At 37.7% G+C, this 16,794-nt stretch overlaps 1 non-coding gene across 1 annotated transcript; it reads left to right on the top strand.

Moving 5' to 3' along the window:
* The first annotated feature begins 4,791 nt into the window (after positions 1 to 4,791).
* Positions 4,792 to 4,898, top strand: LOC144617010 (U6 spliceosomal RNA). The gene has a single exon (XR_013557028.1). It is a non-coding gene; the product is annotated as a U6 spliceosomal RNA (small nuclear RNA).
* Positions 4,899 to 16,794: the final 11,896 nt, after the last annotated feature.

Here is a 16,794-nt window from a genome sequence, read left to right as displayed (position 1 = left end):
TGACTATTCCAACCCATGAACATGGAATGTTTTTCCATTTCCTTATATCTTCTTCAATTTCCTTCATAAGCTTTCTATAGTTTTCAGCATACAGATCTTTTACATCTTTGGTTAGATTTATTCCTGGGTATTTTATGCTTATTGGTGCAATTGTGAATGGGATCAGTTTCTTTATTTATCTTTCTGTTGCTTCATTATTAGTGTATAAGAATGCAACTGATTTCTGTACATTGATTTTGTATCCTGCAGCTTTGCTGAATTCATGTATCAGTTCTAGCAGACTTTTGGTGGAGTCTGTCGGATTTTCCATGTATAATATCATGTCATCTGCAAAAAGTGAAAGCTTGACTTCATCTTTGCCAATTTTGATGCCTTTGATTTCCTTTTGTTGTCTGATTGCTGCTGCTAGCACTTCCAACACTATGTTAAACAACAGCTGTGAGAGTGGGCATCCATGTCATGTTCCTGATCTCAAGGGGAAAGCTCTCAGTTTTTCCCCATTGAGGATGATGTTAGCTGTGGGCTTTTCATAAATGGCTTTTATGATCTTTAAGTATGTTCCTTCTATCCCGACATTCTTGAGGGTTTTTATTAAGAAAGGATGCTAAATTTTGTCAAATGCTTTTTCTGCATCGATTGACAGGATCATATGGTTCTTATCTTTTCTTTTATTAATGTGATGTATCACACTGATTGATTTGCGAATGTTGAACCAGCCCTGCATCCCAGGAATGAATCCCGCTTGATCATGGTGAATAATTCTTTTTATATGCTGTTGAATTCGATTTGCTAGTATCTTATTGAGAATTTTTGCATCCATATTCATCAGGGATATTGGCCTATAGTTCTCTTTTTTTACTGGGTCTCTGTCTGGTTTAGGAATCAAAGTAATACTGGCTTCATAGAATGAGTCTGGAAGTTTTCCTTCCCTTTCTATTTTTTGGAATATCTTGAGAAGGATAGGTATTATCTCTGCTTTAAACGTCTGGTAGAACTCCCCTGGGAAGCCATCTGGTCCTGGACTCTTATTTGCTGGGAGATTTTTGATAACCGAATCAATTTCTTCGTTGGTTGTGGGTCTGTTCAAGCTTTCTATTTCCTCCTGATTGAGTTTTGGAAGTGTGTGGGTGTTTAGGAATTTGTCCATTTCTTCCAGGTTGTCCAGTTTGTTGGCATATAGTTTTTCATAGTATTCCCTGATAAATGCTTGTATTTCTGAGGGATTGGTTGTGATAATTCCATTTTCATTCATGATTTTATCTATTTGGGTCATCTCCCTTTTCTTTTTGAGAAGCCTGGCTAGAGGTTTATCAATTCTATTTTTTCAAAAAACCAACTCTTGGTTTCATTGATCTGCTCTACAGTTTTTGTAGATTCTATATTGTTTATTTCTGCTCTTATCTTTATTATTTCTCTTCTTCTGCTAGGTTTAGGGTGTCTTTGCTGTTCTGCTTCTATTTCCTTTAGGTGTGCTGTTAGATTTTGTATTTGGGATTTTTCTTGTTTCTTAAGATAGGCCTGGATTGCAATGTGTTTTCCTCTCAAGACTGCCTTTGCTGCATCCCAAAGCGTTTGGTTTGTTGTATTTTCATTTTCGTTTGTTTCCATATATTTTTTAATTTCTTCTTTAATTGCCTGGTTGACCTACTCATTCTTTAGTAGGGTGTTCTTTAACCTCCATGCTTTGGGAGGTTTTCCAGACTTTTTCCTGTGGTTGATTTCAAGCTTCATAGCATTGTGGTCTGAAAGTATGCATGGTATGATCTCAATTCTTGTATACTATGAAGGGCTGTTTTATGACCCAGAATGTGATCTATCTTGGAGAATGTTCCATGTGCACTCGAGAAGAAAGTATATTCTGTTGCTTTGGGATGCAGAGTTCTAAATACATCTGTCAAGTCCATCTGATCCAATGTATCATTCAGGGCCCTTGTTTCTTTATGACCATGTGTCTAGATAATCTATCCATTTCTGTAAGTGGGGTGTTAAAGTCCCCTGCAATGACCACATTCTTATCAATAAGGTTGCTTATGTTTGTGAGTAATTGTTTTATATACTTGGGGGCTCCCATATTCGGTGCATAGACATTTATAATTGTTAGCTCTTCCTGATGGATAGACCCTGTAATTGTTATATAATGCCCTTCTTCATCTCTTGTTAGAGCTTTTAATTTAAAGTCTAGTTTGTGTGATATAAGTATGGCTACTCCAGCTCTCTTTTGACTTCCAGTAGCATGATAAATAGTTCTCCATCCCCTCACTTTCAATCTGAAGGTGTCCTCAGGTCTAAAATGAGTCTCTTGTAGACAGCAAATAGACAGGTCTTGTTTTTTTATCCATTCTGATACCCTATGTCTTTTGGTTGGCACATTTAGTCCATTTCCATTCAGTGTTATTATAGAAAGATATGGGTTTAGAGTCATTGTGATGTCTGTAGGTTTCATGCTTATAGCGATGTCTCTGGTACTTTGTCTCACAGGATCCCCCTTAGGATCTCTTGTAGGGCTGGTTTCGTGCTGATGAATTCCTTCAGTTTTTGTTTGTTTGGGAAGACCTTTATCTCTCCTTCTATTCTAAATGACAGATTTGCTGGATAAAGGATTCTCGGCTGCATATTTTTTCTGTTCATCACATTGAAGATTTCCTGCCATTCCTTTCTGGCCTGCCAAGTTTCAGTAGAGAGATCCATCACGAGTCTTATCGGTCTCCCTTTATATGTTAGAGCACGTTTATCCCTGGCTGCTTTCAGAATTTTCTCTTTATCATTGTATGTTGCCAATTTCACTATGATATGTCGTGCAGAAGATCGATTCAAGTTACGTCTGAAGGGAGTTCTCTGTGCCTCTTGGATTTCAATGAATTTTTCCTTCCCCAGTTCAGGGAAGCTATTATTTCTTCAAGTACCCCTTCAGCACCTTTCCCTCTCTCTTCCTCCTCTGGAATACCAATTATGTGTAGATTATTTCTCTTTAGTGCATCACTTAGTTCTCTAATTTTCCCCTCATACTCCTGGATTTTTTTAATCTCTCTTTTTTTCAGCTTCTTCTTTTTCCATAATTTTATCTTCCAGTTCACCTATTCTCTCCTCCGCCTCTTCAATCCGAGCTGTGGTTGTCTCCATTTTATTTTGCAGCTCATTTATACCATCTTTTAGCTCCTCCTGGCTGTTCCTTAGTCCCTTGATCTCTGTAGCAAGAGATTCTCTGCTGTCCTCTATACTGTTTTCAAGCCAGCGATTAATTTTATGACTATTATTCTAAATTCACTTTGTTACATTGTTTAAATCCTTTTTGATCGGTTCGTTAGCTGTTGTTATTTCCTGGAGATTCTTTTGAGGGGAATTCTTCCGTTTCATCATTTTGGATAGTCCCTGGAGTGGTGAGGAACTTCAGGGAACTTCCCCTGTGCTGTCTTGAATAACTTGCGTTGGTAGGCGGGGCCGCAGTCAGACCTGATGTCTGCCCCCAGCCCACCGCTGGGGCCACCGTCAGACTGGTGTGTGCCTTCTCTTCCCCTCTCGTAGGGGCAGGATTCACTGTGGGGTGGCGTGGTCTGTCTGGGCTACTTGCACACTACCAGGCTTGTGGTGCTAGGGCTCTGAAGTATTAGCTGGGGTGGATCGGCAAGGTGCACGGGGACGGGAGGGGTAGGCTCAGCTAGCTTATCCATCAGTGATCAGCTTCGGGAGGGGCCCTGTGGCTCCAGGAGGGAGTCAGACCCCCCGCCGGAGGAATGGATCCACAGAAGCACAGCGTTGGGTGTTTGCACAGTGCAAGCAAGTTCCCTGGCAGAAACTGGTTCCCTTTGGGATTTTGGCTAGGGGATGGGCAAGGGAGATGGTGCTGGCCAGCGCCTTTGTTTTCCACCACACTGCGCTCTGTCGTCCGGGGCTCAACAACTCTCCCTCCCGTTGCCCTCCAGCCCTCCTGCTCTCCAAGCAGAGCTGTTAGCTTATAACCTTCCAGATGTTAAGTCCCGCTTGCTGTCCGAACACACTCTGTCCGGCCCCTCTGCTTTTGCAAGCCAGACTCGAGGGCTCTGCTTTGCCGGCGGGCGCCCCTCTGCCCCGTCTCCCTCCTGCCAGTCCGTGTAGTGTGCACCACCTCTCCGCCCTTCCTACCCTCTTCCGTGGGCCTCTCGTGTACACTTGGCTCTGGAGAATCCATTCTGCTAGTCTTCTGGTGGTTTTCTGGGTTTAGGCAGGTGTGGGTGGAATCTAAGTGATCAGCAGGATGTGGTGAGCCCAGCGTGCTCCTACGCCGCCATCTTCCTCCCAGAATACAATATATATTGTTTTACAACTATCTGTTTCACTTTGAAGTAGGTTTGGAATCACATTCATGTAAAGTGCTCAAACTTTAATTTGAGCACTTTTCCCTCATACATAATATCTAATAAATTCAGAGGCAATCTTGTTTGGTAAATTGGTCATATATTTAGTGTTAGATTGTGGGAGAGAAACTCATAATAGACTGCTTTCCTAGACTTTGGGCACCCCGTCTGGAGGGTCTCAAAAATGAGCTCTCTCAAGTCGGCCTCCCTGAAAATGGCCTTATAGTTTTATCTTAGGACCGTGTCAACTCTCCTATGCTTTCTCATATTGAAGGCAAAGAGATTCAGACTAGAGGGAAATCCCGTAGAACATCAGACTAACCCCTTACATCATTGGACATAATTCCAATGTGATAGAGTGAACAAAAAATGACCTGAATTAAGAATATATATCGATTCATTTTAATGACCATTGGCCTGGTCAACCGGTCAGGGGTCTGGATGGAAAAAAGCTGAGAGTGTGCTCGCTTCGGCAGCACAAATACTAAAATTGGAACGATACAGAGAAGATTAGCATGGCCCCTGCGCAAGGATGATGCGCAAATTCGTGAAGCGTGCCATATTTTTCTGGATGGACAACAGGCACATGAAAAGATGCTCAACGTTGCTCCTCATCAGGGAAATACAAATCAAAACCACACTCAGATATCACCTCACTCCAGTCAGAGTGGCCAAAATGAACAAAACAGGAGACTATAGAGGCTGGAGAGGATGTGGAGAAACAGGAACCCTCTTGCACTGTTGGTGGGAATGCAAACTGGTGCGGCTTCTCTGGAAAACAGTGTGGAGGTTCCTCAAAAAATTAAAAATAGACCTACCCTATGACCCAGCAGTAGCACTGCTAGGAATTTACCCAAGGGATACAGGAGTACTGATGCATAGGGGCACTTGTATCCCAATGTTTATAGCAGCACTCTCAACAATAGCCAAATTATGGAAAGAGCCTAAATGTCCATCAACTGATGAATGGATAAAAAAATTGTGGTTTATATACACAATGGAGTACTACGTGGCAATGAGAAAGAATGAAATATGGCCTTTTGTAGCAACATGGATGGAACTGGAGAATGTGATGCTAAGTGAAATAAGGCATACAGAGAAAGACAGATACCATATGGTTTCACTTTTATGTGGATCCTGAGAAATTTAACAGAAACCCATGGGGGAGGGTAAGGAAAAAAAAAAAAGAGGTTAGAGTGGAAGAGAGCCAAAGCATAAGAGACTCTTAAAAACTGAGAACAAACTGAGGGCTGATGGGGGGTGGGAGGGAGGGGAGGGTGGGTGATGGGTATTGGGGAGGGCACCTGTTGGGATGAGCACTGGGTGTTGTATGGAAACCGATTTGACAATAAACTTCATTTATTGAGAAAAAAAAAAAAAGGAAAAAAGCTGAGAGATCTGAGACAAGGTCTTTGGTAGAGTTGTGTGAATGGATATATGGCAGAGGGCATAGAGTGAAGATTTTTGTATTTATATCAGAAAGCATCCATCATGGAAGAGGCACTGCACAATGAAGTAGACAAAATGACTTAACCAGCTTTCTTCATTGACCATCCTGTAATTAGGATAATGAGCACAATAAAAAAACAAATGGCCAAAGTGGCAGAGTTGGAGACTATTTATGGGCTCAATTTCATGAAGTCTGTTACCAATGTATATCTAGTCTTTGCTGCCTCTGCATGTGCAACTGTCAGTGATAGAAATCAACACTAAGCCCCTTGAAAACAGTCAGGAGATGACCTTGATCAGCTGAAGACTGGAGACTAGTATTACTGAGTAGGAAAGAAAGGAATGCATGTGAAACCCTGGTGATCCATTTTCAGTGCCTCCTGGTATTCCCTTCCCCAAGTGCTGTAACTGTGGACAGATATGTGCACAAACTGAGAAGTGTATGATAGTCAAGTGTCAGACCACATAGAGGGGGTATTTTGGAAATGAATTTCTTTTCTTAGCGTTGATTGATTAACTCTTGATATGCTACATCTAGGCTAAAAAACATACTAGCTTTACTTATTTTTAGATAAAATTAGAATCTTCTATATAGACTTTCTGTACAGACTTCTTATCTTAATTTAGATTGAAATTGATGCAAAAAGATTTTATTTAGACATATATCTTAAAGATAATGGTTAGTCCACATATTTTCACCTACAATAAAGCAGCAGGCAAAATTTAAAACATAGTCTTCCTGTTTCTGGTTACTCTTAAATGTTACTGTGTTAGATAACATCCGTTTATCCCACCTTTTTTCCACTCTGCTTTCTGAGATCGAAGACTGACCTGAATAGACTATACCAATGGGTTCCCTTTCCCTATAGCTTTCAGTTAGAATCAGTAATTTGGGAACTTGCAGGAGATCAGAAAAAGGTAGGAAAGTAAGGTTTGGGAATCTTTTACCCTGAAGTCTTTCCTAAAGGAGTACTTTGAATTGCTTGTTTTTGTCAAAGGTCCCAGTTCTTCTAAAATTGGTCACTGGAATATGATTATTTGCTTCTAGATTCTCTTAACTCCACATCTCTTTTTTTTCTCTTAGGGCATACTGTTGATAATACCTGCCCTCACTGATACTAGCCCCAGGATATTGCACTATCTTTTGTGGTTTTCCAACACCTTCCCCATAGCTTTGTAAATAGTTTTTGAAATGAATTCTCCTGGGACTCTAAGTGATACAGTAATTCATTGTTTTTCAACATTTTTTTCATTATCTATCGTCTAAGGAATATTTTTAGACATTATTAAATGCTATTATAATATCCCAGATTTTTTCACACTCAAAATCCAATTTCCCCCACCTGGGGGTGATATTGCCCCTGTTGAGAATATAGGAGTAGCTGGTTAACAGAGGTAGCCTAATGGGATTTATGGTTTACAAGCACATATCATCAAGGACTTCAACTGTTGGGAGAAAATAGGACATGGTAGGCTTATAGAATGTGATTTGTACCTTGAACTAGCATTTTATAAATGCTTAGAATGTATAGATCTGGAAACCAAGAGGTAACAGTGAAGGGTATCATTATTACATATAGTAACCCCTTGAGAAAATTTTCTTCTTGTCACTGCAACCTTGAACTTGGTGACTGTGAGAATTGACTGTGAGAATTCTAGTGCCCAAAGCAGGAATGTTTACTCAAAAAGATACAATCATGATTCAATGAATGGGAGTCTAAATCTACTCCTGGCCACTTGGGGCTTCTCATGTTTCTTCATCAACAAGAAGGGAACTTACCAAAGTTATTGATTAGGTTCCCTTATCAGGGAGGTATTACAATAATGTACAAAAAGAGGGCTATTATTGGAATCCAGAAGATTTTCTGTGGTACCTCTTGCTATTTCTTTGTGTTTATTAATACCCATAATCAGTGGAATACAGTGGTAAAGCAATGTGTCAGGTTTCATAGGACAGATGGTTCAGGTTACCACATTAAAGAACCCTGTCCAGAAAAGTTCTGGCAGAGAGTAAGGAGAATATGAAATGTATTATGAGTTAAGGCAGTTACAATCACCAACCTAGGTTTTTTTGACTAGCTAAAAAAGTGGGGACTTAGCAGCCATATTCTACAGTATTTAACCTTATTTCCTCCCTCCTTTCTCCCAGGATATTCAATATGCAACTAACTGAAGGAATATATTTGGCCAAAGAAAATAATCTGAATCTTGAAAGCTTTGAAATTACTAGCTTGATAAAAATTGAATACAATCTGACTTGTTAGGGTCAGCTGTAATAGAGTGTAATGTTGTTGTACCAAAAACCAAGTTAATTTTCAAAATCAAAAACTTATATGGTAAATTACATACTATTCTACTTATAGGAAGGAAAGTTAAGTGAATTCTTCTTTACATTTGTTATTTTGGTTAATTATATGTAGGTAAAAATCATGTATACACCTAATGTATCCTAACTGTATTTAGTTTAGTATGTTATTTTTTAATTTTATTTTTTAATTTTTATTCATTTATTTATTTATTTATTTATTTATTTATTTATTTAGAGAAGGAGAGAGGGGCAGAGAGAGAGGGAAAGAGAGAATCCCGATAAGGCTCCACACTCAATGCAGAGCCTGCCCCTGGGGCTCATCTCACAACCATGAGATAGACACTTAAGCTGAAATCAAGAGTTAGATACTTAACTGATTGAGCAACCCAGGCACCACAGTATATTATTTTTTTAAAGTAATACTTCAGTTTATACATTTTACATCCTCAAATATAAAACTAGGTTCTAATTCAAACACTTTTTTTAAATTTTTTCTTTAATGTTTATTTATTCTTGAGACAGAGACAGAGCATGAACAGGGGAGGGGCAGAGAGAGAGGGAGACACAGAATCTGAAACCGGCTCCAGGCTCTTAGCTGTCAGCATAGAGCCCGATGCGGGGCTCCAACCCATGAACTGTGAGATCATGACCTGAGCTGAAGTCGGACGCTTAACTGACTGAGCCACCCAGGTGCCCCTCAAATACTTTTAAAATATAATTAAGATGATGTTTCTTTCTGATTAAATATATCATCTTTAGTGTTTTGTCTCCAGGTTATAGCACAGTGAGCAACTTACTTTTAATGAATTACAGTAAACTAAGCTATTCATTGAATGAATGAAAACTTAGTTTAAAAGAAAGAAACAAACAAACAAACAAACAAAAACTACCAAAAATATCAGGTAAAGCATCCAAGAGTTTATGTCACAATCTTATTCGAGATCTAAGACTGTTGATGATCCTTGAATTTTTTATATAACCCTTTATAGATAATATACAGAAAAAAATGTTGGCATTGTTTTCTTTTTTTTTTTTAATTTTTTTAACATTTATTTATTATCAAGAGACAGAGAGAGACAGAGAGCGAGTGGGGGAACAACAGAGAGAGAGAGGGAGACACAGAATCCAAAGCAGGCTCCAGGCTCTGAGCTGTCAGCGCAGAGACTGACATTGGGCTTGAACCCACTAACCATGAGATCATGACCTGAGCTGAAGTTGGTCACTTAACCGACTGAGCCACTCAGGCGCTCTGATGTTACCATTGTTTTCAATGAAAAAATATGAAATATATTCTAGAAAACTATATCAATTAGAAAGATGAATGATCCAGATATTATAATTAATAATATTGAATTTCTGGAATGTGATAAACCACTGATTTTCTTCAATCTCCCTTACTGTAATTTTGTTGGTTTAATCCTTTTTTGAGATCCAAATCTTTCAAATTTGGCCTGTGGTAAATTAAATTAAAAAGTACATATTATGTTCCGTGATACAGACTGACTTTTGTTCATAGCAATGTGTCTACCAACCTCATATTTGCAAGTGTGTATGTGTGCATTTACTGGACCAGACAGTGAAAAATGTTTATTATAGAATCTATGAAATTCTTGTTTATCTGAGCTGTGTCCATGTAATGACTTGATTGTCCATAAACCAAAAGATGAACTATTTGGAATTGAATAAAAAGAAGTTTCTAAAATTAGCAAGTAAAGTAATCATCTAATAAATTCTTTTAAGTTCCTCTATTTTGATTGTCATGAACATTACTAAATACCATAAAGGAACTAAAACATAGCTCTAATCCATGTGCTTCATTCAAATAAGGGAGATAAAAATATAACCACCTTTCATAGTTTCCTCAGAGAAGTCTGAGTTTATACCTGTGTCCCTACCTTAAATATTGATGCCCTTTTTATTCCTCAAGGTGGTCATGTTAGGTTAATATTATATAGTCATCACCTTAGAGGTAATGCATATAAACCAATAACTAAAATATGGAGTGGTAACTAATTAGTATCAGGAAATAAGATAAGTACAAGCAATTACCATTGGAATTCATGATTGGGCGAGTTCAATTCTCTCTGGTGATCAGGGAAGACTTCAAAGCAGATATGGCAGACAAATACGCCATATCTTAAAGAAAGAGGACTATTTCAACAGAGAGAAAATGAAGGAGAGGCAGTTTATTCAAAATATCTATATGTTTAATGTGAAAAATTATTCACACTAAAGTTGAAATGTTGATTTAAAATGTGGATTTTTTGGAGTGCCTGGATGGCACTTCATGACATATATCTCAAGATTGCTTTGCCTATTCAGAGTCTTCTGTGGTTCCATACAAATTTTTTGGATTGTTTCTTCTAGTTCTGTGAAAACAGTTGGTAGTTTGACACAGTTGCATGAAATCTGTAGATTGTTTTGGGGACTATAAACATTTTAACAGTATTTGTTCTTCTAATGATTGAGCATGGAACGTCTTTCTATTTCTTTTTGTTGTCTTCTATTTCTTTCATCAATGTTTTATAGTTTTCAGAGTATAGGTCTTTTACTTCTTTGCTTAGGTTTGTTCTTAGGTATATTATTATTTTTAATGCAGTTGTAAAAGGGATTGTTTTCTTAATTTCTCTTTCTGCTGCTTCATAATTGTTGTAAAGAAATGTAGCAGATTTCTGAATGTGGATTTTGTATTCTGCAAATTTACTGAGTTAGTTTATCAGTTTTAACAGTTTTTTTGGTGGAATATTTTGGGTTTTCTATATATATAGTATTATGCCATCTGCAAATAGTGAAAGTTTTACTTCTTTCTTAGCAATGTGGATGCCTTTTATTTCTTTTTGTTGTCTGATTTCTGTGGCTAGGGCTTCCAGTACTATGTTGAATAAAAGTAGTGAGAGTGAGTGGACATCTTAAGGGAAAAACTCTCAGTTTTTCACCACTGAGTATGATGTTTGCTGTGGGTTTTGCATATATGGCCTTTATTATGTTGAAGTATATTCCCTCCAAACTTACTTGTTGAGGGTTTTTTGTGAATGAATGCTGTACTTTGTCAAATGTTTTTTCTAAGTCTATTGGAATGAGCATATGGTTGTTATCCTTTCTCTTGCTGATGTGATGTATCATGTTGATTGATTTGTGAATATTGAAACACTCTTGCAACCTAGGAATAAGTCCCACTTAATTGTGGTGAAAGATTTTTTTTAATGTATTATTGGATTTAGTTTGCTAGTATTTTGTTGAGGAGTGTTACATCTATGTTCATCAGAGATTTTGGCATGTGGTCCTGTTTCAGTGGAGTCTTTACCTGGTCTTGGTATCAGAGTAACGCTGGCCTCATAGAATGAATTTAGAAGGTCCCCCCCCTTTATTTATTTATTGTTTTTTGGAATAGTTTGAGAAGAATAGGTATTAACTCTCCTTTAAATGTTTAGTAGAATTTGTCCATGAAGCCATCTGATCCAGGACTTTTGTTGGGAGGTTTTGATTACTGATTCAATTTCTTTGCTGGTAATTGGTCTGTTCAATTTTCTACTCTTTCTGTTTCAGTTTTGGTAATCTATATGTTTCTAGGAATTTATCCATTTCTTCCAAGTTGTCCAATTTGTTGGCATATAGTTTTTCATAATATTCTCTCATGATTATTTGTATTTCTGTGGTATTGATTGCTATTTCTCCTCTCTAATTTGTGATTTTATTTATATTATTCCTTTTTCCTTTTTTCTTGATAAGTCTGGCTAGAGGTTAGTCAATTTTATTGATTTTTTTTCGAAGAACCAGCTCCTGGTTTCATTGATCTGTTCTATTGTGGTTTTTTGTTTGTTTTTTGTTTTTGTTTTTGTATCCAAATCATTTATTTCTACTGTAATCTTTATTATTTCCTTCCTTCTACTGGCTTTAGGTTTTGTTTGTTGTTATTTTTCTAGCTCCTTTAGGTACAAGGTTAAGTTATTTAAGATAAACCTGTAATGCTTAAACTTCTCTCTTAGAAAAGCTTTTGCAGCATCCTAAAGTTTGTGGATCATGTGTTTTCAGTTTGATTTGTTTCCATGTACTTTTTCATTTCTTCTCTTATTTTCTGTTTCACTTACTCATTTTTAGTAGCATGTTATTTGGCTTCCACGTATTTGTAGTCTTTCCAGATCTTTTCTTGTGGTTGACTTCTAGTTTCATAGGATTGTGGTCAGAAAAGATGCATGGTGTGATTTTGATCTTTTTGAATATGTTGAGGTTTATTTTGTGGGCTAATATGTGATACATTCTGGAGAACATTCCATGTACACTTGAAAAGAATGTGTAGTCTGCTGTTGTAGAATGGAACGGTCTGAATATGTTTGTTAAATTTGTGTCATTCAAAGCCATTGTTTCCTTGTTTATTTTTGGCTCACATGATCTATCCATGGGTAAGTGTGGTGTTAAAGTCCCTGACTATTATTATATTATTATCCATAATTTTCTCTATGCTTGTTATTAACTGTTTTATGTATTTGGGTGTTCCTATGTTGGGCATATAAATATTTATAATTGTTATATCTTCTTTTTGCTTGTTCCTTTATTTTCATATAGTGTTCTTTTTGTTTCTTGTTAAATATTGTTTTAAAGTCTATGTTGTCATATATAAATATTGCTACACCAGCTTTCTTTTGCCATCCATTTGCATGATAGATGTTTTTCCATCCCTTCACTTTTATTCTGCAGGTGTCTTTAGGTTTAAAATGAGTCTCTTATAGGCAGCATATATGTGGGTCTTGTTTATTTTTTTTTATCCATTTTGTCACTGTATGTCTGTTGATTGGAGTGTTTAATACATTTACATAGATATGAGTCTTTGTCGTTTTATGATTTGTTTTGTGGTTGTTTCTGAAGAGTTTCTCTGATCTTTTCTTGTCTTTATCTTCTTTCATGGTTTGCTGATTTTCTTTAGTGATATATTTCAATTTCTTTCTCTTTATTCTTTGCATGTTTAGTAGTGGTTTTTGATATATGGTTACCATTAAGTTTGTATATAACCTTTTCTGTAAGGTTATATACAGAAGGTTTGTATATAACCTTTTCTATTTTAAGTTGATGGTCATTTAAGTTTGAATTCTTTCTTTACTCCTCTCCTCCCCACATTTTTAGGTATATGTTGTTATATTTTACATCCTTTTATCTTGTGAGTTCCTTGAATGATATTCATTTTTACTGTTTTTGTATTTCCTACTTCTATACTGTCACTTTTGATCTCTTCTTTCCACTCAGAGTCCCCTTTAGTATTTCTTGCATGACTGGCTTAGTGGCCATGAACTCCTTTAGTTTTTGTTTGTCTGGGAAACTCTTTATCTCTCCTTCTATTCTGAATGATCATCTTGCTGGGTAGAATATTCTTGGGTGAAGATTTTTTCTCATTCAGTACTTTGAATAATCATGCCACTCCCTTCTAGCTTTCAAATTTTTTGATGAAAAATCCCTTGCTAGCTTAATGGGGGTTCCTCTGTATCTAACTGTATTCTTCTGTCTTCCTGTTTTTAATTTTTTTTCTTTATCACATTATTTTGTCATTTTTATTTTGCTATTTTGATTATATGTCTACTCATGGATCTGTTTTTGTTGGTTTTATTTGGGGTTCTCTGTGCCTCCTGCATCTGGATATCTGTTTCTTTCCCCAGATTAGGGAAGTTTTCCGTTATTGTCTCTTCAAATAAATTTCTGCCTTTTCTCTTTCTTCTTCTGGGACTCCTATAATGTGAATGTTATTACATTTGATGGAGTCATTGAGTTCCCTAAGTCTACTCTTGTTTTGCATAATGCTTTTTCTCTTTTGTTCAGCTTGATTACTTTCCATTACTCTGCCTGCTAGGTCATTAATTTGTCCCTCTGCTTCTTCCAGACTGTTCTTCATTCCATAATGTGTGTTTCTCAATTCATTTTTTGAGCCCCTTATCTCTGCTATGTTATTCCTTATGTCTGTGTTAAGGGTCTCACTGATGTCTTCCACCTTTCTCTAAAATCCAGTGAGTATCCTTATGATCATTACTTTAAATTTTCTATCAGCCATGTTACTTATATCTTTTTCACTACAGACCTGAATGTGATGTGTTTTACTAGATGTGCTTGGTCTACTTGTGAAATAAGACTTGTTGCCATGGCTGCCAGAACTGAGGCCCCACAAAATGCCCAAATCTGGAGATGCAGTGCTGGTAGGGGTTTGAGCAAGTTTTCTGGGAGAAGAGTCCCACTGTGCTGGGACTAGGGCAAGTGTGACTGGGGAGGGTGGTTCCACTGAAACACGTGGGGGGTAGGGCTTGGTATAAACAAATGAAGTTGTGAGTATATATGCTCTGCTGTTTCCCACAGATGGCCATGTGCTTATGCTGAGGGGCAGGAGAGGAAATGGTGCCTGCCAGTTCTTTTGTTCCCAGAGGGTTTTTTCCATGAATGCTCCATCTCTGGGACATGCCCCTAGATGACCAACTAGCCTTCACACTGTGTACTCCAGATGCTCTTCATATCACTATTTCCATGCTATGTATCTGTGGGATATTTGCCCTGCCTTCTCTGCGAGAATAGCCTCAAGGCCTCTGGGCTCTCCTCAAGCCAAGTCCACTGGTGTTTAAAACTCCAGGCTTTCAGCCCTACTGGTTGCAAGAAGTCAAGAAATTCAGCCACTACCACTTTCCAAGCCAATCATTATGGGGAATCATCTTCCCCATGTGCTCTCCTGTGTGCTACTCTCTCTTGCCCTTCACCACTACAGCTCCCTCCCCACCTCACCAGCCATGATCAGTTTCTCTCCCAAACCACCACTCCACACTTCCTACTTCTTTGATGTGGCTCTTCTCTATCTTTTGTGAAGTTCTGCTAGTTTTCAGGTCAATTTCTGGGGGTATTTAGGATGATTTGATAGTTATCTAGTTGTATTCATGGGATGAGTTAAGCCTAGGGTTCTCCTACTTCACCACCATCTTCCCCTCCTCAATCAGGCATTATACTTTTAGGGCACCTGGGTGGCTCAGTGGGTTCAGCATCTGACTCTGGACTTCAGCTCAGGTCATGATCTCAAAGTTCGTGAGATCAAGCCCCATGCTGGGGCTTGTGTGCCCCTCCTGCTTGTGTGCACGCTTTCTCAGAATAAGTAAAATTTTTAAAAATTAGAAAAGTAAATAATAATCAAAAGTGTGCTTCTCACCACCCATCAAAAAAGACACCTGCACAGAGTGATGTCAGCAAAATGGCAGACTAAGAAGATCCAAGCTCCCATCTTCCCCAAAGACACACCAATACAAAACAAAACAAAACAAAAAGCCCAAAACAGAACAGGCTCTGTCTGAACAAATTCTATAGGAGCACTGGAAAACAATGAAAGGTTTACAGCAACCAGGCGAAAGCCCAAACAAGCAAAGCCATGTTCACAGAGGTAGGGAGGTTTTATGACTCCTTACTCATTCCCCACAGTCTTGGTTTCCTCTCCTCAAATGCAGACCCTGTTTGTTCCAGTCTTCCTGGGAGATACCTGAAAGACTGACTTGCTCACTCAGTCTCGATGACTTAGAACATGTGCAGGAAAAAAAGGCACACACCCTGCTTTAAAAAACTACAAGGTAGGCAACAAATATAAAAATAGGTTTAAAAAAAATACTTCCATGCATCAAGGGACACAATCAACCACATGGAAGGCAACCTATGAAATGGGAGAAAATATTTGCAAAAATAGAGGTGAATATCTAAAAAATGTGAAGAAATTCTACAGTTCAACAACAACAATAAAAAACTAACAGAAAAATGGGCCAAGAACTTACTTGACTATACATTGCTCCCGAGAAGATTACAAATGGCCAAGAAGCACATGAAAAGATGTTCATCATCACTAATCAGATTGGGAAATGTAGATCAAAATCACAATGAGGTACCACTGGATACACATTACAATGACTATCATAAAAACAAAACAAAACAAAAAAGTAAACATTGTTGAAGATGTGGAGAAATTGGAACCTTGTGCACTGTTGGTGCTAATGTAAAATGGTGCAGCCAATGTAGAAGAAGGTATACTCATTCCTTAAAAAAATTAAATGAAATTGCTATGTAATCTAGCAATTTCATTTCTGGCTATCTACGCATATTATTCACAATGGCCGTGATGTGTCCACCCAGTGTCCATCAATGAATGAAAGGAGAAACAAAATGTGGTCTATACATACCATACAATATTATTCATCCATAAAAAGGAAGAATATTGTGATACATATGTCTGCTCTTACTCTTTCATTTCGACAGAGAGAGTTCCTAATCAAAGGGATAAGATGAGACACACAAAGGAAATACAAAGAAAATATAAGAATTATGAAGGAAGTGATAAATCCTCTTATTTGCATATGATACAGTTGTCTACATAGAAAAATCTGGGAGAATCAAGAAACAATTGTAAGTGATTCAGCAACATTGGTCTTTATAAGTTCCACTTAGTAAAATCATTAGCATTCCTATGCCCGGTATAAATAAATATAAAACATAATAGAAAAACCAGTGAATTCAAGGCTAGCCCTATAATAACATCATTTTACTCACATTTCTTGGGTGGGAAGCAAAAGTTGTTATACTAGGCAGAAAGGGTGAGAGAGAAAGAGTCTCAAGCAGGCTCCACACCCAGCGCAGAGGCCAACTCTGGGTTCCATCTCACAACCATGAAATCATGATCTGAGCTGAAATCAGGAGTTGGATATGTAATTG

This window comes from Panthera onca, chromosome B4 (genome assembly GCF_046562875.1).
Source record: "Panthera onca isolate mPanOnc1 chromosome B4, mPanOnc1 haplotype 2, whole genome shotgun sequence".
NCBI classification, from domain to species: Eukaryota; Metazoa; Chordata; class Mammalia; order Carnivora; family Felidae; genus Panthera; species Panthera onca.
This window is presented reverse-complemented; position numbering and strand designations above follow the sequence as displayed.